The 24,397-nt window shown below is 37.8% G+C and overlaps 1 protein-coding gene across 19 annotated transcripts in view; it reads right to left on the bottom strand.

Annotated features, from left to right (window-relative positions):
• Positions 1 to 22,319, bottom strand: part of MBNL1 (muscleblind like splicing regulator 1) — a 202,393-nt gene extending 180,074 nt beyond the window's left edge. For 6 of the 19 annotated variants that reach the window (XM_057499340.1, XM_057499351.1, XM_036904177.2 and 3 more), the window contains exon 1: positions 725 to 900. The gene's annotated coding sequence lies outside the window, so the exon portion shown is untranslated. The other 13 variants (XR_005028586.2, XR_005028587.2, XM_036904164.2 and 10 more) reach the window with 8 other exon arrangements.
• Between the last annotated feature and the right edge of the window lie 2,078 nt (positions 22,320 to 24,397).

Genomic DNA, 24,397 nt, shown 5'->3' with positions numbered 1-24,397 from the left:
GCAGTTCAGTCAACCAACTGCGGCTCCACCCAGAGAACGTCTATACTTACTTTTCTTAGTTTTTGAGTGACGCACTACAAAAAGAGGGGGAAAAAAGGAAAAGAAAAAAAAAAGGAGCCCTCTCATGCAGGGCGTCTTCCGCCCTGTAAACTTGGCAAAAGGCAAACTGGACTGAAATACAGCACTCTCCATATAAGGAAGCCCAGCTAAACATGTCATGCGTAATTTATGGGTAGCAGGCAGAGAATTAACCTTTGCGTGCACATATTTGGCCCAGATGAAAACCGGGCTGGATGGCAGCCCCGGGGACAGGGATGCGGGATCTCTCGGGAGACACCCTGGCTCCCATCCGATGGCCTCGCATCTTCCCCACAAAGGTCATAAGTTGTAAGGTCACTTCCACGCACCTGTTTCTTTTATTTCCCCCCTCTTTTTCTTTCTTTCTTTCTCTTTCTCCCTAGGCTGCCAACCTGACAGTGGCCGCGGACCCGGGAAGGGCTGCCCGGGGCCGCGCTGCAGCCGCCACCGCCCGCGCCGCTCTAGCTGGAGACGGTGTGCGGCAGGAGGGCGGCCGCCGCCTCGCAGAGCCGGGCCCCGCGGCCCCAAGACGCAGCCGGTGAAAGCCTCCTCTCACTTCCTCCTTCAGCCACGTACAGCCCCGAAAGAGTGCGAACAATGCAGAGCGGCCGCGCAGCGCGAACGAACTGTGAAAATGGAAACTTACCTCTCACATTTTTTTTCAGACGCGGCCCGACTGCCGACCGAGTGCCCAAGGCATTGTGGGAGTCCTGATTCCGAGAGGCCCGCGATTTAAAATTGAACTTGTCAGTTCCCGGTCACGGGAGCATTGTGGGCGCCACCACTCATTCAGCTGCAGTGAAAGAGCTGCTGCATGTCTCCGTGCAGCCTCTTATCGCCGAGGTCTGGTTTCCGCTGCTGCTGCGCGGCCCCTCCCCCGCCAGCCCAGCCCCACCAGGAAGCCCGGGGCGGACTCGTCGAGCTCGGGACGCACGCGGAGGCGGAAAATCGCTCCACCACTTCCCGCCCCGGCCCGCCGCCGGCCTGCCGCGCCCCGGCCCAGCCCCGCGCGCCGGGAGTGGTCGCAGCCCCCGCGGCTCGGCGCGGGGAGCCAAAGGAAACCAGAGCCGGCGCCGACGCGGTGCATCCCCGCAGCCAGGCGGTGGTATCTTCCATCTCAGACGTTCCACATTACAACCTCCGAGCTACAGTGCAAACGGGACGCACTCCTACTACTTTCTGCTCCTGGCGACCAGTTGGGCACACACAGGGGCTCGATTTTTAAAGAGGCCGGTGGATGGGCTTTGTAAGGAAGCCGGCAAGGTTACACCGAAGAGGAGAATCAGACCAAAACAGTAGGATCCGATGGGGCTGCCTCCTTAAAATGCACCACACAGTTTTTGAACCTGGATGGCTCACAGGCGGGAAAAACAGCCGCAAGATTGCCAGAGTGGATGTTTCTCAAGTATATCAAAATAGGGTATCCACAGTTTTGGAATTTCTTAGGAAAACTCATGGTCATACAAGCACACTAACATACCAGTTTACCACCTAGTTTGTAAATACTTGGATTGTAAAGCCCCCTTTCTTCCGGACTCTGCAGTTTGAGACTTGTAGAAAGCAGAGCCCCCTCTTTAAAAATACAGTATCATTTTCTGAAATACTGGAATGCTCTAAGGAAAATAAGTCATAGTATTGTTGGAGCCAAAGAAACCACAAACCCAAATCAGAATTCACTGGGTGAAAAGCCCTCTTCTTCTTGCCAAGGCTGTACTTTCGGAGCTTGGTCATAACCTTGGCCTCCCTGAGAAGGTGCCCCCAATGAAATAAATAAATAAATAATTCACTGGGTGATATAAGATGTAAGTAACTTGACCTCACTTTAAATGTAAAAGAGTCCTCGACTAGAGTGAAGTGATAACGTTTTGGAGATTCAGGGGCAGGACTGCCTTTGGATTTAAGAAATTTTTGATACTTGGCTCCGTGATGATTCCAATTAAAAACATTTCTTCCATGTTTTGGACACAGTCTGGGACAAAATACTACTTATGGTTTGATGTTCCTACAACTTTGTCGTGTTAAAGAGGGTGGGGCCGGCTTAACAGGAGAAGGAATAACATCAAAAAAGGTGCTAACGTGTAGAAATACTTCCAAAGACATTAATAACAGACTTGAGTTCTTGACCCTTGGCTAGATCCCCAACACTGAATTAATATTGTACACTGTGCCCTTCCAAACAAATAAATTAAATGGTGCCACTTCTCAGTGTCAATCATTTAAAAATACCCAAATGCACACACAGTTGAAGCAAATTAAAAGGACACTGACACTTTCTCAAAGAACAGGAATGGGTATTCTCTATCTGCCAATTAGTAGCTGTGAGGGCTTCCTTTCTTCTAATTCAGTGTTCATTTCAACAACTATGTTGAGTGCCTGCTATGCCAGAGATGTGAGAATGGATAAGACAGAGTCCCAGCTCTCAGGGATAATACCTCTACTAGGGAAGAGACAAATAAACCAATTAATTCTGCCTGAGGGATAAATGTTAAAATGGTGGCGGCAAGCCCAAGGAGCCCTGAGAGTCAAGGAAGCCTTCCTCCAAGTCATCGCAAGAGGTGCCTTGTAATGTGTGTAGAAATTAGCAAGAGAAAGGGAGCTGGATCCAGGTCCAGTAAAGAAAAGAGCTTGGCAAATACAAAGGACCTACTAGTCTTTCTCGTAGAAGAGATGGTAAATGTAGGGGATTGGCAGATAAGCTAAAAGACGGTCCTATTAATTCAAGGAGTCTCAACTTTGCTCTGAAAACTGTGATAAACTAGTAGCAAGGGGATAGGTGGAGTTTGAACTTGTATTTCAGAAAGATCCTGCGGCAGGAGCTTGAGGGTGAATGGGGGTGTGGGGTGGAGGCTGATGGAAGAAGGGTGAAAGGGTGTGGTTAGACTGGAAAAATGACTCATGCAGGGAATGAGGAAGGGAGGAGTCCTTAGCCTACTGGATTGTTTGCTACTTGCCTTTTAATTTCTCCAGTTTGCCTCTCATTCTACGTAACAAGGAACCCTGCCTTCTGAACTGGGCCACCTAGGCATCTGCCATCAGGCTGGTGTGCTAGCTGGCTTCCCTGAGCCCCTCCTCAGGAGGTCCAATGAACCACTGAAGGCTAATCCTGGGTGTCAGAATTTATTTTCAGACCCTTGTAGACTTCCAAGTTAGAGCTTTGGTGTTTTGTTTTTCTTGTGGGATAGAAAATTTGCTGTTTGGAGCAACAGGGCAAAAAACAGGACTTTGAGCCTGTGTATGGTGCAAGAGGGGAAATGATTTCTTCACTTCAGCACTGGAGGAGCGGGGGAAGTGTTGGGAACAGAAGAGAAATTGAAACAGACAAATTTTCTGCTCCACCAAACAGAATACAAAAAAAAAAACAAGAAAGACCCTTGAATGTTAGAAACAATAGAATTAACATCCTAGTAAATGACAGAGAAGAGAAGATAGTGTTGTTTTACATTAGATAATGGAAAAAAGCGATGACTAAGAAAACTCATATAAAACACTGGGCAATGTAGGGCTCAAAAATGAGTCAAAATAAATTGTGATATAAACTTCATTGCCACTGGTTTAGCTTAATTTATTATCATTGATAATATTACAACACGAATAATGACATTTAAAATTCTGAAGGACTGTAACAAACACCAGATTATATGTTACAAATATTCAATCATGTTTCCAGCTTTAACTACCAGTGGCATTCTAACCACATTTCAAATTGTGGAAATTATATAAAATCATTATAGTAATAAAAAGTAAGGAGTTCCCCATTTAGAATACCATTAATATTCCCTCAGTTCCAGGAGAACATTATGGTTTTTCTTACTTCTATGAAGCGTACTTAAAGTCCCAGGTTAGTGAGTGAGTATCTCCATAAGTATAAAAAGAAGGTCATTTGTGGGTGGAGTAGGAAATTACAGAAAATAATTTCAAATGAAATAGAAATACCTTTTCACATAAAGGAAAGAATGTTCACTGCAGGTTCCTGAAATATTTCAGACCACTCAAGCCTTAATTACACCAAAGAATCCCAATAGAAATGGAATTAAGGAATATGGTTTTTAGAACATCAAGTATCTGGTTTACCAATAGTACTGAAAGGAAATGGTAGCATTTATCTCTTTCACTCAAATGGGAGTATGTGTGTGAATTATGAGTATCTTTCTTGTCTTACATACCACATTTATAGCTCAATAAGCTCCCACTGCCTCCCAAAAAACAAACATCTAGATGAAAATATCCCAATGCCTCTGTAAGTTTTACTTAAGACATAGTAGGCTTTTTTAAAAAGTGAAAATACAATAAGCTCTTGATGCTGATCTAGGAATGCTGTTTTTGTTATACCAGGATAAAAACAGTCCATTGCAAGACAGTGGCAAAACTGAGACCCAAATTCAGGTCCCTTGCTTTCTAGTGTATGTTTAAATATAGATAGTTAAGGGAAGGAGCTGTTGGAAGACTATGAAGAATTGGGAACACTTTTGTATGGAGAATCCATTGTGAGTAGCTGCTTTGAATGTATCTCCATTAAATTTCATAGTGGGGACCATGGGGGGATATTCTTCTGTAGCCTAGACTCTAACTTTTCACATACCTGAATATATATACTTGATAGAATTTCATGAATTTAATTTACTTTCAAGGACCTTTATATATTTCACACAACAAATAAGTTTTAAAAATTATACCCACTATTTAAATATAAAGAATATATATTTTATTCTATACTGTGTATGTAAATACAGTATATTATGTAATATAACATTGTATGTATAATATGTGTCACTTAATGTATAAATCACATAAATGTGGAAATACATAAAATACATATATTTTATATATATGTCTTAAAATGTTTATAAAGATTAAAACTGAGTTAAAATATTAATTTGTGCATTTCTCAATTAAGCTATTTTACCTAAAAGTTTAATCTAAATCTTCAATGTAATTATTTTGACATCTACCAATAGGGAATTAGAAGGCGAATATATTTCAGAATTAAAAGTTTAGAACCACAGAATTTTAGTAAGGAATGGAGCATTAGAGACCATCTGGGCCTCTTCCCTTGTTAGACCAGAAAACACTGTATAAGTAAACTGGCACCATGACAGAGCAGAACTGGCATCAACATCTTCTGACTCTCTCAGGCCATTTATTTTCATTGCTTTCTGAAAGACATTTGGGCAACAAGAAGCTTTAATACAGACATAAGCGTTACCAAAGTTGCATGTGAAAGGAGCCATATTTGATTTTTAGTATAGTTCTTTCTACCTCTATTTCTTCTTTCTTTTCTTTTTCTTTCCACATTGCAACCTCGTTCCTTCCTTCCATACAGAACACACTTTCCACACAATGCCTTGATTTATTTCACAAATGTTTACTGAACATCCAACATGCTAAGTCCTGTTACAGGTACTGTGGTTACAGAAACACAGCCCGGGCACCTCCCTCATGGAGATTACAGTCTGCGAAGGGGAGACAGACACTGAACAAGGGAACAATAAATTCAAAGAAAAAGACAAACCAAGGGGCAATTTCAGGCGGAGATCTGTGCTATGAACTGAAGAAAGCAGGTTGAGGGATTGAGCTGGGGAGGAGTTGTGTTCAAGGGGATAGTCAAGGGCTGATGGTCAGAGACAGGTGGAGTCCTCAAAGTGGGGAGGGATAGCTGAGGAACATCCCATTCAAAGTAATGGAAACTGCAGGTCTAGTGCTTTGAGCCCTGAGCTCACATTAAGGAAATCCAGCAGTGAATTAAAACTGACACAATATGTAATTTCAAGGATCTTACAGTCAAGTGAGAGACAAGGAATCATAATCAAATTAATCACACTCAAAATGCAAAGGTACAATCATGATGCTTTCAGTCAATGGGAACCACTGAAGTGTTCGCTTGTATTAGAGGTGAGGTGGAGGTGGGAGATAGCACAGGATTCAGACTTGCTTTTCACAGACATAACTGGGTTCATCTTAACTGTTGTGTGCAAGCTAATGGTCTAATCTCAGAACAGAATGCAGGAAGTGTACCAAAACAAAAGTGGACCCTGGCAGAAGGGCAAAGGGCAGCAAATGGCTGGCTGAAGGCCTGGCAGAAGAAAACAATTTGGTTGACGACCACGAGTAGTGAGATACAGTAAACATTAGAATCTTAAGTCTCAGAGCTGAAGAGAATCCATAAAATGAACAGCTCCATGCCTTGAGGGAAGTGAGAAAGGTGGTATGTGTGTGTGTATGTGTGTGTGTGTGTGTGTGCGCGCGCGCGCGCGCGTGTGTGTGCATGTGTGTGTGTGTGATTTAACACAGTACAGAAAGTTCAGAATTACTGAAGATAGAATATTTTCTATAAAGTTCAGCAGTGATTACAATTCCCAGAGACTTTCACTGATAAGATTACATTTTATTTCCTTCCAAGCATTTCTCAACACATTTTTAACACAGGTGATATTGATATATGTGTAATTTTGTTTTCTGTTTTCTCTCACATTGTCTCATAATATAACTTTATAAAATAAATGACATCCCCATGTCATTTTTTATAATCCTCATCATCACATGAGGTAACAAAGACTGGTGAATAGACCCCGACCAAAGTCTCATAGCTAATAAGGGCTCAAACCTCCTGCCCCATTGAGCAGGGTTTCACAGCCTATAGGCCAGATCCTGAATTAACGTAGTGTATTTCTAAACTCTATCTGGGATATACACATCTTCTAATATGGACAGTTATCAGGATAAAAAAATATACCATAATGGTCTTTTAATAAATAAAAGTTATAAAAATAAATATGAAACAAGTAGCCAAAATGTCAAAGTGGGCCTATTACCTATGCATGCCTATAATATACAATTACATGTGATATTATGAAATGCTTTCTACCATAACATAAAACTGTATGCTGTGGCTTAGCCCAGAATCCCTCTGTAATCATTTTAAAATGGTATCTAATTGGCCTTACAGCATAAATGTCAAAGTGTACCTATTTTACATACTGTAATGCAAACATTTCTATGTATTAACTCTGCTCCATTTAGAATAAAAGCAACTGAAATATATGGCCATCACCTTATTTGTTCCTAAGTACAAACACATTTTTAAAACTGCCAATAGCAAGGTTGATTTTTCTTTTTCTAGATGTCTGCTGTATCTCTCCACTCATTTCAAGTTCCTTTCTTTTGGCTTCTCTGATATTCCACATCACTCTCCGTTCCAGTGTGTGGGTTCTCTGTCTCTGAATCTCTTGTCAACTCCTCTCATTTCTTCTTACCTCATTTCCTGAAATCACCTTCGGATAATATCTCAAGAGACTTTTGAATCAGAATGATTTTTGTTACGTTAATAGATAGTGGGAGCTTCATATACACATCTTTTTCTTTCTTTCCCCCTTTGCCTTGTCCAAAAGTGTGGAAACAGAGCAGTACAGTCATACATTGTTTATAATATCTTAACAAAGGCATCTGTGCACTGACTATTGCTCCTTAATTCATTTAACAAATATTTATTGAGCACTGACTATATGCCCAGAGTTGTGGATGGCACTGGGGTACAGAAATTATCACGACTCCTTCAAGGTGCTCACAGTCTGGTCCAGTTGATAGGGACAGGCATGGAAAAATAACATTTTGGAAAGGAGGGTGGCAAATGAAACAATTCAATTAAATTCAACACATCCTGTGTGCTCACCATGTGCCAAGCAGATGGCAAGGAGGATAGGGCTGGTCCAGGCCTTGCTCCTCACAGACTCTCAAGCAGCTGGCAAATGGTAAAATTACCTGGCATGACTTAAGTTCTTCATGGCAGAGAGAAAGAAAAGCACAGAAAAGTCATGAAGGGCCGTTAGACAGACAAGCAACTTACTCATAAGAAGAATAAACCATTGCCCTAGTAATGTGAAAAGAAAGTTTCCTTTTTTTATTTTTCATTGCTGACATTAGTCCATCAATTCTATTTTCCAGATTCTGGGACTCCCAGACAGCGGGCTTCAGCACCCTGCCTTCAGAGCTTCCCAGACTGGCCTTACAACTTTCTCCTTGCTTTCCCCAGACCTTCTATCACAAATCCTCAAGCTGGTGATAGGAGATTATCTGATTAAAGTCATTCACACTAAGGTGAGAATGAGGCTTAATCCTTCACAGAAGTGTTTGCTTTGACACAGGAAGGTCTGTTAACCCTAATGAAGTGCTGACTGGCAGAACTTGGAGGACCCTGCAGAGGAATCCCTCCTCTTCACCCTCCCAGGCTTCCCACCCCACTTCTTCCCCTTTCTATTTTCCCTCCTGTAATAAAGAAAGGAGAGAATCTAGTGCATTCAGAACATACAGCACAGAGAATATAGTCATTGATTCTGAAACATCTTTCTATGCTGACAGATAGTAATTACACTAGTCAGGTTAGGATTTAACAATGTAGATAACTGTTGAATCACTATGTTGTATACTTTAAACCAGTATACAACATAGTGTATAAATTGTGTATCAGCTATACCTCAAAAAAAAAAACAGGAATATTAGGGACTTTATTTACACACACTATCTTTTTGAACCCTCACGAGAGGCATCTGAGGATTTATGAACCCACCTAGAAATGAGGAGGCTGTAACGAGGGCAGTGGTTCTTGACTTTGGCTCCATCTTGGAGTGCAACCCACACTAATTAAATCCAAATTTCTGGGACTGTCAACCAAGCATCAGTATTTTTCTAAAGTTCCTCAGGTATTCCAATGTGCAGCAAAGGTTTCCTACCACTGAGTGAGTTTAGGAAATGAAATTGCCCAGAATCAGTGGCAACCCATTGACCTGCTCTGTGTCCTCCCTTTGGCAAGTGAAGTTTATTTGGATCAATAGAAGCAGTGTTCTCTACAGGAAACTCTGTCTCAGAGAGTTAGTTGGGTAAGCTGGTGTCTATATGCATCTAAAAATGGGCAGTCAAGACTAGTTGTGGGGGCTAAGATGATGGCACATCTTTGTCACACACCTGGTTGGACAGGTTGCTTCTTGGGTAACCACAGTATGTTTCATCACTTTGTACCAGGTAAGCATCAGTGGCCCGTGGGCTTAAAAACAAACTAGACTAATAGTCAAGCCCACACAGAGAATAATCCTACGTATTCTATAATGCTTAGTTGCTGTTTGCTTAAATCCATACCCTGGCTCTTTCTAGGAAATTGTGATCATCAACACCACTTGAGAGTGACGACAGGGCCTCCTGAGAGATCCTGAGTGTCCTGGCCCATTGCCCTTTGGATAGACACACAGATATATATACATACTTTAGAATATATATGCATAGATAATATATATATATATATATATGTACACACACATATATAAAATATATATACAGTATTATCTTTGGAGATGAAAACACTTGTGCAAATTTTAGTCTATTTTACAAATTCATGCAACAAATTATCACAGTCAAATCATAAACACAAATAAATTAACAGGACATTTCTCATTTGAATCTCATTTACAGGTAATGCTAAAAATCTTAATTTACAGTCTTGGTGAATGAGTCATCAGTCCAAATGACCCTCCTGGCCACACCTGGATGGATCTGCATTTCCATATTTCTGCCACACACTTAGCAATGAGTAACTGCTGACAGGGCCTGATCCCATCCAACCTTCCTAGTAATGAATGTATTTCTAGATAATGTTGAACATGCTTTCTCCCTTTTCAAACTTTTCTGGCTGTGGGTCACCAGCTCACCAGTAACTGCTACCTTTCCACTCTAAATCTTTCTGCTACTGAGTTCCCTACCGGGTTCACCAATAGTCACTGAATACCTGGAGTAACTCTGGTCTTCCCTAGAATCAGAGGCTGTAGGGGGTGCAAAACTAGACATCAAGCCTCTTGAAACATACAGTCCTGCAGGGACAATAAATGTGAAGAGTAAACAATTATAATCAATGAAATGAATATTATAAATATGCAAAGTGTAGTGAAAGAAAAGAATGAGTGTGTGGACAGGTGAATCTAAATCCAAAAGGCAGTTATCATTATTTTTATGATCTCCCCTTCTGTTCGTTGAATTCAGTCGTCTAGAATTAGCCATTCGAGAGCCACCAGAGTACCTTCACTGCCTGAATTCCTCGTCATTTACAAGACCTAATTCTACTACTGGTTGCATGAAATAGTGATTTTATTTCTGTTAAGATGCAGAGTCCAGCCCCTAAGGGCAGGATTTGAAGAAATCTGTGACTAATCATTACTATGTAGCCCTTGCTGTATTCTTTGGTGTTTACTTTTATTTGTTTCCTGGATTTAGTCTTTTAAGGCTATGACATCTACAGACAAAGCCAGCTTCTCTCTCATACTGTCAGAGAATACAGCATGTCAACTTTTGAATTAACATGTGAAAATCTAATTGTATTATCTTTAGCTTTGTCAAAGCTAAAGGCTTTTTTTAAAAAAAATCTTTGTTCCACATGTAAAATTATTTTTTTTCTGTTCCTGGATATAAAAGGTAATACATGCTTATTTTAAATAATGTATCAAGTGCCTTTAATAGTTTATTAATTCTGTTCAGTTGCCATTGTAAAGATGTTTATGAGTGACTATTCTTGACTAGCAATAGAGTAGTAGTCTATAACTCCTACCCACATGCTTACTTCCATGCACAGTGTAACTTCCTTTCACAGCTTCTAGACTCCCACGTTCCTGCAAAAACATTTTCCTACCTGTCATTTATTCTTTACAATTAAGTAAAGAAAAAGTTAACTATATAAAAGAAGCTGGCCGCTCTGGGCCTCTTTTTCATGAAATCATTCTTCTCTAAACATAGTCTAAATTACTGACTTAGCCAGAACAGTTTTTCCCCTTGTGAGGACTTTGAAGTCTGTTTATTTTCATCATTCTGACTGGTCTGTATTATAGGAGAAGCTGTAAATAGTTTGTCAGTATCCCTAGATATCAAGATCTCTATGGACCCTGGAAGGTGTTAACTTTGTTAGATTAGACTTGAACTTGTGGAATAGGGCATATTTGGCAGCAAATGTCCAATTTGTAAGAGGCAGACAAAATCAAGTATTAGGAAAAAGGAGCACTTGGGTGATACTTGGTACAACTTGGGATATTTTCTTTACCATGATGGAAGAAGCAGCCAACTGAAGTGAATCTATTTCATTTGTGACTAAATTACCCAGTGACTAAAGGGAAAACATGGTCTACTCTGGGGTTATCGGCAACAGGTATACACATGCCAAATATGACACACGGGCCAGTTTGCTTTGGCAAGAGTTGTGGCTGCTGCAACCTTGCCCGTCTGCCTATGTTGCTAGCTGCTCGTGGCAACAGGGCACACCCACTGCCCCCCACCAGCTTGCAGCAATGGCTTGGGTATACACCGCACCTTTCAGAAGAATCAGGTTAAAAAGCAAAGGAATGTTATTTCAAAAGGTGCTATTCAACCCGTGCCTTTGCTCCTGTGAATAAAGACAGTCAGTGGAGTTTGTTATTAGAGATGTGATTTTGGACAATCTCTCCAAGTCTCAGTTTCCTGCAAACTTAAAATGTCTACCTCACAGAATTGTGATGGTGAATGACTTCATGAGAATTAACCTAACATAGGTCAGGCCTACAAATTATAGCTATTGTTATACTCAAAATGGATAGTAATTATGAATTTTAAAATGTAGAATATTCAAAAATAAACACATTAAATTCTAGGTCCCTTTAAAATATGAGGAGTAAAATCAAATTACAACTTTAAGAAATTTACAGCAATTTTTTACAAGATGAAAGACAGATCCTCTTACAGTTTTATGAGGAGATAGGTAGGATGTAATTAAAAGGGAATTCTAGATGTTCCCTGGAATGATAAATAGGCACATTAGAAACATCACTCTTAATTGGCCAGTGTACAGCTTCTTTTGCCCAACTTTCCCCACCTACTTTACAAGGAAAAACAGGGGAAGGACAAGCCAATCCAAGCAAAAGCATCTACCATTTGAAAGAAGAGTATATGATGCAAAGTAGCAAGGAAAAGACTTCCCTGAGAGCTGTATGTAAATTTCCTTTTTTATTTTTTAACCTAGTCAGAGCTGAGGAGTCAAATGTAGTTGTCTCCTCACTTCTTTTAAGTAACACAAGTCCAGAAATCATTCCAGGCAGAGTTGCCCCTTTTTCAGCTTTTATTCTATGTCTCAGCTTCATCAGAACAAATATGCTCAGAACTCCCAAAAGGAGAAAATGATTGTGCTGTTAAGTACTATTTAGTAACAAAGGCCTGGGCCACAGGAATGATGACATCACCCTCAGAAAGAGGAACATTTACACTTTTGAAAGAGATTCTTTTCCAACATGACAGGTCACCAACGAAAGGAACAAAGCCAAAAAAGGAAGAAGGAGAGGCCTCTTTGCTCTGGAGAAGGCATCCTTAGCATCTAATTCTGGAGGGCGATCATCAGCCCTAAGCTAACTAAATAGAGTCATACACCAGGCCCATGTGCACTTTCTATGCTCTCCTCCTGAATCTAGTTCCTGTCAACAAACGTGTTCTACACTTATTGCAGGAAACCTGCTACTCTCATAATTTGAGTAGATTTGCTTCTTGGTTAATTGGCCCACCTATAGTAAGAGGCAGGTCAGGGAGGCTGGCTTCATGTTTCAGGAACATTCTCTAATATTCACACATTGCAAGTATTTATGCATTTCTTCTTCTCTCACACACATGCACTTGGAAATCACACACCAGCTCACACTGCAATAATCTGATAATACGGTGAGTCATCATACTCACATATTTACATGGTAGGACGGACTGCCTCACTAAAATAGCACATGTCATCTATACCCCTACATACTTCCCAGTACCAGTAACATAATGGTTTTCCATTAGAACACTGTCAGGAGCACTCAGGTAGCTTGCATCTCCTGCAATATCATGTCTGCCTGTTCCTCTCCATCGCAGCCATTGTCATCCTTCTAAGTGCACACTCAGTCCAAGGCCACTAGTAGATTTTTTCATTGTCAGCTCTTAATCCAAACCAGAAATAGAAGAAGTCATATTAGTTGTTATTAACTTCTTAAGTACAGAAGGGAGTCATTTGTTTTGTGGTCCCTCAGAGATATTGAGTCTGTTTGCTCAGAAAAAAGACAATGCCCTTTTCAGTAAGCTCTTCTATATTCCCTTCCCAAATCACATCAACCTCCCAACTCCCCCCAGAAGTCATGTCCACTTAACTCTGGGATTTAAAAGGTAATGATTGGATCACTTAGATCTCTTGGGATAATAAAAATAAATCAAATAAAATGTATAATTACTGTGGCAAATACAGAGTAAGTTCCTGCTACTTACAAGAGGAGCAGGTTGATGTTGCACGCATCCCTGTCATCATTGGTGCTGGGATTTGAGAAGAATAAATAAGGGAACATCTGTTGTCTCTGCAGACTGGAAAACAGCTTTCTTGCTAGTCTTTTCTGCTTCATGTCCATGCAGAAACTAAGATGTCTGATGACTCCACTACCAGAGACCAGTGTACCTATTTTTAATGGTCATGATTAGGGTCAATTATCCCACAGCAATTTTGCTGGAAAGTCTTAAGTTGACAAATTTAAAATATATTTGAGCCCTTCTCATTTGTATCAACCCATACCTATATGGAAATGTAAAGGCAAGAAAATGTAGTTAAACTCTGAAGGTAAACTCAGCTTATATGAAATTTATCTAAATACCATAATTTTTCCCCTAAGAAAGTTTTTGACCTATGTAATACATCCTGCTTCCCTTCAAACAGTGGTTTTTCCTGACCCGTGTTAAACACAGATAATGAATGTTAAACACAGGTGATGAATGGGTCATTCATTGCACTCCTTTTGCTAGTTCACACACGTGCATGTCCTTGCAAATGCTTGCTCACAATGTACAGTTCCTTTCCTTGGCCTACAGCCTAGGTGACCTGACTGCTTGTCAACCCAGCTCCTTAGCTTCACCTTTCACTACCCTCTGAGACCTGGATTCCTCCTTTCTGCTTCTCAGATGTGCCAGCTCATTTCTGCCTCTGCCTTTGTCCACCACCTTTCCTGGGCCGTGTCTCCCAGGGTCTTCTGCATGGCACTCTCAACCTTGGCATCATTCAGATCTTTGCTTGAGTATTACAGAGAGGCCACCTTGAGAGGCCAGCCAGGTAGAGAAGCTTCCTCCTCAATCTCTCTGTCCTTTTACCTTGCTTAATTTTCTTCATACTCCTATTGCCATGAGAAATTCCCTTTTTAAATAATTCACATGTTTACTGGTTCACTTATTGTCTCTCCTCACTAGACTGAAATTCAGCTTCTTGAGGGTGGAACCCTGGTCTTGTCTTTCACTGTTTTCCCAATATCTAGAACAGTGCTCAAAGCATAATGCTTGATATATGAATACATGTATAGACGTGCTTCCAAATGAAAACAGAAGCTCCTCACAAGAATTAAAAATCCACTCTTCACATAACCCACTTCCTGAGGAGAACCACAAAGTCTGAGTCACCAATACCTCCTATGGTAGGACCAGAGCATAGAAAAAGAGTGGCTTCAATTCATGTAATATTATGTTTTTTCAGTTCTTTGAACTTTTTCAAAAAGTTATTATTCTCACTCTTTCATAGCTAATGAAAATGTTGATGGCTTAAAGCTGTCTCCCTGAGGGAGCCTCATGCTATCACTGCACCCAGAAGTATGACTCAATTATTTTGGTGTCTCAGATGACATCTTACATTTTTCCTATTGTGACTGAAAATCCTCTCCTTTTCTTATTTTCCTGCTAGAGTGTAGAGGCAGGGGCAGTACCATATAATCTATAAATTTCTAAGCACCTAAACCACAGCTTTTGCCTACCTTGCTTCTCAATAAAAAAGTAGCAGAGGAAGTATAATAACATGATAAAGATCCAGCTTGGAGGCAGACACACCAGGGTCAGTTTGGTGACCATTATCAAGCTACCTCTCTCTCTGAGTCTCTCTTCTTTTATCTTGAGTATGTAAAATAGTAATAACAGTAAGTTATTTTACAGGATTGGTGAAGGTATTAAATTAGTCAATCATGTGAAGCACCTGGCATACAGTGGTATTTAAAAACTGGTACTAAAAAATGACATAAAATGGTACTGAAAACTAGTACTGGAAATGTAATAGTAGAGCTATCATTAACATTATCATTATCATATCATCATTATCATTATTTAGGGTCTAATAATCTCAAGAATTAATTCATTAGTTTATAATCTTAAACTTGATATGTTGGATGTATAAAAAAACACCAGTTTTCCTAGAGTAGCTTTATAATCCACGTCCAGACCAAAATTAGAACCAGGAAATAATTACAAAACAATACGCGAACCGTAGGCATAGCCTGAGGCCAGTGCAGGCAGATGCTAATCAGGAAAGTATTCTGAAAGGGGATCGCCTTTCCATCTGGCTTGAGGAAAACGATGAACCCGAAGTGGCCCAGAAGGGGGGCACACGTTTCTCTCAGGGAGGGCAGGGCACACAAACGCAAAGGCAGTGGGGCAGCAGTGGAGAGCGACTGCCCCCCAGGATGCTCAGAGATGAGCAGCAGCCACTGGGAACTTAGCTCTTTTTAGCTCAGTGGAAAAGAGCCAACAGAAAAAAAGAGAACATCTTGGTCTACTTGTTGTCTCCAGGGACCACTTTTTTGTTTCAGTTCCTTTCATTCAATGTTAACAGAAGTATCTCCACCTGCCAACTGCATGGCAGTTTAGAGCACTACCATAACTCTGGTCTTATCCTGATGACCTCGGGAAATAGCCATATTTTTATAATACTCGTTCTAGTGTATCTGAGGCTCTGAAATGGTAAGGCCTCTTGCCTAATCATCACTAGAGTACCTACTATGTTCCATGCATTTATATACTTGAGGATATAGCATAAACAAAACAAAATAAATCCCTGCTCTCACAGAACTTACATTTTACCGGGAGAAATGGATAATAAATAAGTGAATAAAGAAAGAAAGATGAAATTTTAAATAGTATTAAGTGCTTTCAAGAAAATTCAAATGGGGTTAAAGGAGACAGAGTGCTGGGTTAGGGACATTACAGTAGAATATGGGAGAGTGCTAGGGCAGGAACATTCTAGAATCACATATAAAAGCTGAGAATTTTTTTCAGTGCAAATGGACGACACAAGTGCACAGTTGCTTCTTTCGTTACTGTCCTCATCTAATTATTTTTTTGTAAATGTGATGATATGTGCACACTTAACAAATTCCTATGCAATAATACATTCAGAAGGTTGACCAAATACCACAGATATCTACTTTCTTTTCTGAAATTGTCACTTTTTGAATATCTAAGAGGATATCTGACTTTAGACTAAATGTAGGTTAAATAGAATTGAAATATAAATATAAAAATTCAACCAGTAACTCAAATAAATATTTCTGAACTGTATTATAACATTTGAATTAGGATATATCAGGTTTGTTTAATAGCAGTTGCTGGAGCAAATAGCCTTTCATCTCCATGGTTTAGAAAAAAAAATTAAAAGTAAATCAATTAAAAAAATTAATTCAACCAGTAAGAATGCAAAGGGGAAAAAAAACATCCTAAAACTGGGACCAAACTGAAACAAATGAACCTACCAGTATTTCAAATGAATACTATGATAACCCTGAATGGAAAGGAAGAAAAAGTGGGAGGAAAAGAGAGAGGGAGGGAGGGTATAGGTAATTCGCAAGCATGGTATTTGGCAGGGTATGCTTGTGGGGGGGGAGGAAGTTCACAGAAGTCCTAAACCTTTTTTCAGCAGGTTTATAGTAGTGTTTTTGGGTTAAATAACTCAAAATCATTTTAGATGCATTGTAGAATTGAATAAATGAGTTAACATATTTATGCTGTTAGGATCCAGGGCTCACACTGTGAGTAAAGTGGAACAGGGGAGGGCAAGAAAGAATCCTATGGGGATGAATTGGAATTGGAGGTGTCAGCTGAGCTCATGGTGTCCCAAATATGTGTGTATGTATATAAATGTTTTTACATATTCATGCATATGCGTTTGTTATGCATATTTGTATGTCTGTGTCCCTGTATGTGTGTAAGTATTAATGTATTTCTGCTGAAAGGGTCAAGAAATAGAAATACTCCAGTGGTGGTGAGTATATCTAATACCCAGATCTTGGCCTCTAATACCTGCCCACTAAAAATAATGAGAAATGAATGATTCCTGGGTTTGACAGGGTAAGTACCAAATCAGCCTGGAGAATCTATTCTTGCCAGAAAGTAAGAAAGTGATCACTAATATGATGGTACATGTCTTAAGAACACAGAAGTCAGCATGAAGGAGCTTCGTGGGTCAAATGTGGTTAATTTAAGCACCAAAAGAATAAGGGCAGTAATGAATTATAAGCCACTGAAAAGACAGAAATTCATGGATTCATATCAGTATCAGAAAGACATAAAAATTAATAGTTAAATAAATGGGAAAGATGGGAGCTCTTTTGCTGACAGTAGAATCCAAAAGGCTGACACAAATGTGCAGGGAGTGCTGTCACTGGAAAATCATCATTTTGTGACTACAGTGCTTTATAGTAAAGACTGCATCAGATGAGATCATCAATTCATAGTAAACCCAAGGGACGTTTTCATGAGGGGCCATAATTATAAAATGGAAAAATCAGACAGCACTTTGACTAGGCAACCAAAATTAACATTATCGATGTAGGACAGATGAGCATCATGTGGCTCTAGGTATGATAGCAGGAGAGGGAGCATAACCTGCACTATATTCTAGCAGAAAATACAGAACCACAATCTAATCACCAGGAAATATCAAATACAAAATGAGGAACGCTCTGTTAAAAAGAAAAGTTGGCAGATAGACTGTGTTCTTTGAAGTTTTCAATTTTATAAAAGACAAATGATGTGGAAATGTTCCAGTTTAAAGGAGGCTAAAGAGACATTGCAACTCAATGTGATACTTTACTCTCAATTGGATCCTTTACTGGGAGGGGAAATATTATAAAGGGTATTTGATAAATAGCAGAACTAGAAGATGGACAAATAATAGATAAAAGGTTTTGTGTCAGTGCAAATTTATGAAGCAAATAATTGTATGTGATGATTACATAAGAGACTACCTCTATTTTTAGCAGTTACACATTGAAGTTAAAGGACCATGTTGTTTATAATTTACCCTCAAGTGGTTCAGGAAAAAGAAAAAAATTATGGAGGTAAAAATATATAGCAAAAGAAAGAATGAGAGCAAATTACAAAGCAAATGGGGCAAAATATTAAGATTGGGTAAATCTAGGTATGGGTATATGGGTGTTCATTGTACTATTTTTATTTTCACATTTTTTGAGCTTGAAATCATTTCCAAATAAAACAAAATTAAGTAAATGAACTATAACAAACATTTTTAGTGAACATCTTAAAAACTCCACTGGCATCAGATAAATGATTTTCTTTTGCTCAGAAGGAAGCCTAATTGCATAGAGAATTACTCTACTTCAAATGTGTTCACTAACATAGGAAAAGCATGAAAGAATCCTGCTTAAAAGTTTTTTCTTACGCACAGTGAAAATAAATTAAACTGAGGTATGTGTAAAGAGAGATTCTCTTTGTTTCAGAATCAAAACTGGTGATTTTATTTTGGAGATCATACTGCTATTTATATTTGTTTCAAAGGTAGAAAAATTTTGAGTATGTGATAACTACAAAATATTTTTAAAAATTAAAAGCTTACAGTGAAGAATCATAATAAGCTGTGACAGTTTATACGAGTTCATGCAGTAAAAACCCATAGGCTAACTTAATTTCTGGTCTAGTTGCTGTGGTTCCAATATTAAATAAGGTTTTAATGTCATTTCTATTATCAAATCATATTTAATGTCATTAAATATGGATTTAAATCCGAATTTATTATTTTCCTAATTACTGTAAAGATTAAAACCTATTTTCTGTACATGTATAGAATGATGAAAAGACAAACCTGGGAGAAATCTGGAAAATACCAAATGTAAGTACTTAATTTTTGTTCACATAAAATAATAAAAATATCAATGATGCCAGGAAAGTGTTGGAAATATAATAATCATTCTCAAAAAATAATTTATGTTTTAAAGATTTTAAAATTTTTAATCTTTTTATTTTGTAAGCAGAGATATGCAAATTAGACTCCATATAATGTATCTTTAAATGGAAATATTCAGAGATGTAAAAGGAGTTGTCTTTATTCCTAATATTTACAGAAATGGTTTCTTGTATAGAAATAAGAATCATATTCTATCTTACATAGCACATGTACTCCCACAGTGCTTATTTTTGTGGACACAATAATTTTCCCATTTATTGAACACATTTTCATTAATATAAAAAATATGAATATGCCACATATGGCACTTATTTGGAAGTCACATCCATTAAAAACAAATAGAAAATCAAGGGATGTAGCAGGCACATATTTGCTTTTACAAGGCTGGAAGACCCACATCATACAGATTTAGAGGATCTTTGTTTCTGAATTCAAAACATGCCATCCCTCTTAGACTGCACCCAAACCATAATCTTTCTTTTAGGCAACAAACTCTCTTGTCTTTATTTTTGCACACAGGAAAATGGCCAAAACAAAGGGAAAAAGAACAAGTTTCAATGTTCCAAAAGTTCCTTTGGAAGTTCAGTCATATTATGTTTAAAAAAATAGTATTGTTATTTCAAAGTGAAATTATTATTTGAAAGATATTTGCCAGGGTGGGTAGTGCCCTCTACAAGCAGGTCATTCTCTTCCACAGGTGGGCAGCTTTGGAAAGCTCCTACTGTGAGGAAGGAGGGAGACACCCATTAAGTGGTGAGGTTGCTGATCGACCCTGGAGGTCAACGGTCTGACAGATCTTGGCATGATCACCCACATGCCACACAGCCAACTCAATCTTATTAAGACATATAAAATTTCACAATGCTGTACAGCAGTCATCTACTTTCAACTTTTACTGGAGTCAATGAAAGTTTGTGTTGGTGTGTCATATGGATATAATCTTTATAAAACATAGTAAAATACATGTGTATAAGCTTAAAAGTCAAAACTGTTTTTTTCCAGCTATAAATTATTTACAATACTATATCTAATTTCACTTTAATAATTTGGACTTGGGGGCAGGTTCTAAATGCTTTTTCTTATGACAGTATGTGAAAGAAAAAGCATATTCAGTGTGTCCTCCTCTTCTCCCAATAATGACAAGAATGATCCCTTCAACAATCTGTGTCTCAAGGAAACTCAGCCAGATAGGCACAGATTTTTTTTCTCCTGTGAATATAATCTTCTTGAAGACAGAACAAATTCTAATCTTATTCTCCATAATCTAGAACTAAGCTGTTCATTCAGAGACTTTACTGATTGTCAAAAACATCAACACAGTTGCGTTACCAGCAAGTTAGCATTTTCTCTACTTCTTCGGCCTTCATTTGCCATTCTGAATTACAGTGGGGGTCAGCTTAGACTGTAATGCCCTGGGCTGTGTTTTCCCTTTGTTATCAGTTATCCAGCATAATACCACACTATGTAGAACACACCCGCAGCACTTTGTAGTTGATGAAATCAAAATATCTCATACTTAAAATTTTGAACATTTAAAAATACTTCCGTATTTTTAAAGAAAACAGCGTCAAAAATGGTATTGTTGCAAAGAACATAAGTTCTGATGGAAGTGGCTGTGTTTAATTAGTGTGTGATACGTAAAGATGAAGATGCACAATGGATCTGTCACAACTATCAACTGAAAAGTTTTGATCTAGTTAAGGATGTCATATTTTAGTCAACAGTGTATACATTTCCTGAATTTATAACACTAACAATTTTCTCCCTTATAATCAAAAGACAGTAGCTCTTGTTACAGCACATTGCATAAAAATAATTTTTAGAAAAACCTGCTTCTGAATAATGTAGTAGAACCAGTATGAAAGTATTGTTTACCAAAATTGATGAAAATTCAATCCATTAATTGATAGAATGATGCAGACTTCCTTTTTCAGAAGCTATGAGATTATTCTAATTAAAAAAGCAAACTGAACTAAGTATTCAAATATATTTCTTGAATATATATTAGATATATAGTAATATATATGTAATAATATACATATATAATTATATATGTGTATCTATACATATACATACTTTACTTTGGGATATATATGTTTTCTATTTACCCATATAACTTGAGTTATTTCCAAATCTCATAAAGCAAATGTGCGATGTGTGCCACCTTCTCAAAATGAGTAAGTTATAAAAGTGCTAGCCACAAATTATCCAAACTTCCATCTGTACAACCAAAGTAGTTCACTTAATGCATTGTTTCTTTTTAAAGATGTTTTAAATTAACCTGTGATGTTTTTACCAAAGTATATTTAAACCAACTGCTTTTAAAAGGAAGATCTAAATATTGCTCTATAATGAATAAATTGTATTTAATAGTTGATATGTATAAAGATTACTCTAGATTGGCACAAACAAGAAAAATAATTTCTGCTGGATTAGATTACTTTAGAATTTAGAATGAGATCAGTTTCAGCTTAGCTTGATCCCCAGTTATGAAGCCAAATGCTCTTTTAGTTCTTGCTCCATTTTGGCATGCTATAATTGCAAATTAATCTTAAAACAAACATGAGTTTCTAAAATTAAATTCATTTACCTTATTTATATTTTTAAATGATACCATCTACACTACAAATTGCTAGAGTAGTATTTAAAAATCATCATAATGTGATGATATGAAAAATAATATTGAAATGCCACATTTTAAATAAAACAATATATTTTCACAATGGGTGAGAGCAATGCAAAGTTAAAAAATTAATATATGTAGGAGAATTTATAAATGTTAGAAATTTACTGGAGCTAGGGGAAGAAAAATGTTCTCAAAATTTATTATTAATACAAAAGTTCTTTCAGCACTAAACTGTACAAAAGTATGAAAAACCGAGTGTTTTACTTTCAGTTAAAATAATTTGGAGAGCAATAGAAACTTGAAAAATTTCCCACGTTTAAAAAGATTGTATGTGAAATTGAAACTTTGTAAATTTACTACACTTTTCATTTAAAACATGGACTACTTATTTGAGAGAGGTATCAGGTTTATCTATTCTACTTTATAATCCAGCCAGCATTTACACTGTCCTATAAATAGCAATCCAAATAATAGAATGAAAAATAGCAAGTAACACATTCTTCTTACCTCTATGTCTTATTTACGGTTGCTTGTTAAGTTGCTTAAATAGTTGAGTTAACTATCAGCACCGCTGAAAGATCAGTTCTCTGCTTGGCTCTCTTCTCTAGTCACATTTTTTTTTCCCCTCTGCAAAAGATAGTCTACCAAAAGAGGAAGTTGGGAAACACCAATCATTATGCTTTATAAATTCTATGGAGACTAGAAAATTATTCACAAGGTTACACTTGGAATTATTGTAACAGGCTATATATAATGTATGTGTGTATACACATACAATTAATGTATACACATACTTATGTGTGTGAACAAATTTTAGAATAGTTATTATCAAAATCTAAACTTGATTAAGTAATGCTCATATACATAAGGAAACATCTCCTTTGTGGTTAAATGATAATCACAGAAAAACAGAAAATACTGCACTATGCAAAAGAAAACTGTCAAGCTGATACATGAGGAATAAACTTGCTTTTACAAAGCTGATTAACTTAAAGTCTTCGGAGTGTGACCTAAATACTAATCTGCCAAAGACAGCTTGTAAAAAAAAAAAATACTTCAGTAAACGGGCATTTTCCTGGAATCTGGGTAGTGGTTTTTTTACCTACAAGCTTTAAACTTCCTTTCTCATGAAGAGCTGCCTGTTACATATAGATAAAGCATTGCAAAACTGAAACTGTTGCTTATCCATGAACTACCGTCTCTCTCAACTTCAGCCACAAGAATAAAAAACAGGTGCAGATCCTGCAATGCTGAACATTTAACTGGTTACATTTCTAACAGTTTGGAGCAGTATTAGAAAATATTTACAAACATTAGTGACAGTGGTAGAAAAAGAACATAGAAACAGATAATAAAAGCAAATACTATTGCCAACTTCATATAAAAGAAAAAATATATATATATATATAGTTCTCCCAGGTTAGTAGTTAATAGGAGCAAATGGGTAGCTGCAATTTGTATGTGGCAGTCCCTCCCAGCCTCCCTTGCTCATTGGGGAAGAGGAAGGGGGTGGATTGCAAGAATAACAGTAATTATGCAAACCTCTACACATTGCAGGAACCACATTCTGGACTTTAGAAACTTTATCATGCTCTCAGGGTATCACACTCTGCTTTTAACTTAACCATATTTTTAAAACAGCAATAAAGAGTCATTAGGGGATGATTAAAAATGGAAGCATTTTCCGTTTCACCTAATCTCATACTTAATGTGAATTTGTAGGAAGTAAAAATGAATAAACAACAATATTAAGAAAGCTGCCCCCACAAAAATAACCCCAAACGAACAAAAATCCACCAATGCCAAATTCAAATTTTGTCAGAGTCAAATATAAATTTTGATTTGAATTCTTTAATGAGATATTTGTAGGAGAATCCTTGAAGAAAAATGTAATTAACATTGCTTAGATGTTACACGTTTTCAGAAATTTTAAATAGTATTTTATTTGAGTATTACTATAAAACAATAGGTCCATTTGCCGCCCCCCCAAAGACTCAGGCCCACTACTGGAAGCATAGTATCCATGCATGACTTTAATGTACTAGTTCATATTTGTGTTCCTTTAACCTGGATGGTGGATGTGGATCTCTATTTCTCTAATGATCCTTTCCAGGCTCCTGAATATGTGCAAGGCACCTCCATCTTAAAAATTTCTTCCCTTACTGACCCACTCTCCCATTTTTTTACTTCCGTTTTTGAGAAAGTTGTCATCACTGATTTCCTTCAAGTACTCACAGCTTTTGTGTGCATGTGTGTTTAAAATATAAAATACAAATTTATAATACAGAAAAATAAAATACATACTTATTAAAAACTTAATAGATATAAAATAGAAAACAGTCTATTTTTTAATCAGTTTTAAGTGTACAGTCAAGAGTCATTAAGTATGTGCTCATTGTTGTATAACCATCAGCAGATTTTTTTCATCCTATCAAACTAAAACTCTACTCATTAAACAAAACTCCCAATTCCTCCTTCTCCCCCAACCAGTCTCTGGCAACCACCATTTTACTTTCTGTCGGTATGAATTTGACTTCTCTAGTACTTCATACGGGTAGGTTCATAGGACATTCAACCTTATGCTGGTTTATTTTATTTAGGCTCTTCCAGGTTGTAGCATGTGTCAGAATTTTCTTCCTTTTTAAAGCTGCATGATATTCCATTGTCTGTATATACCATAT

Source organism: Manis pentadactyla, chromosome 1 (assembly GCF_030020395.1).
Source record: "Manis pentadactyla isolate mManPen7 chromosome 1, mManPen7.hap1, whole genome shotgun sequence".
NCBI classification, from domain to species: domain Eukaryota; kingdom Metazoa; phylum Chordata; class Mammalia; order Pholidota; family Manidae; genus Manis; species Manis pentadactyla.
This window is presented reverse-complemented; position numbering and strand designations above follow the sequence as displayed.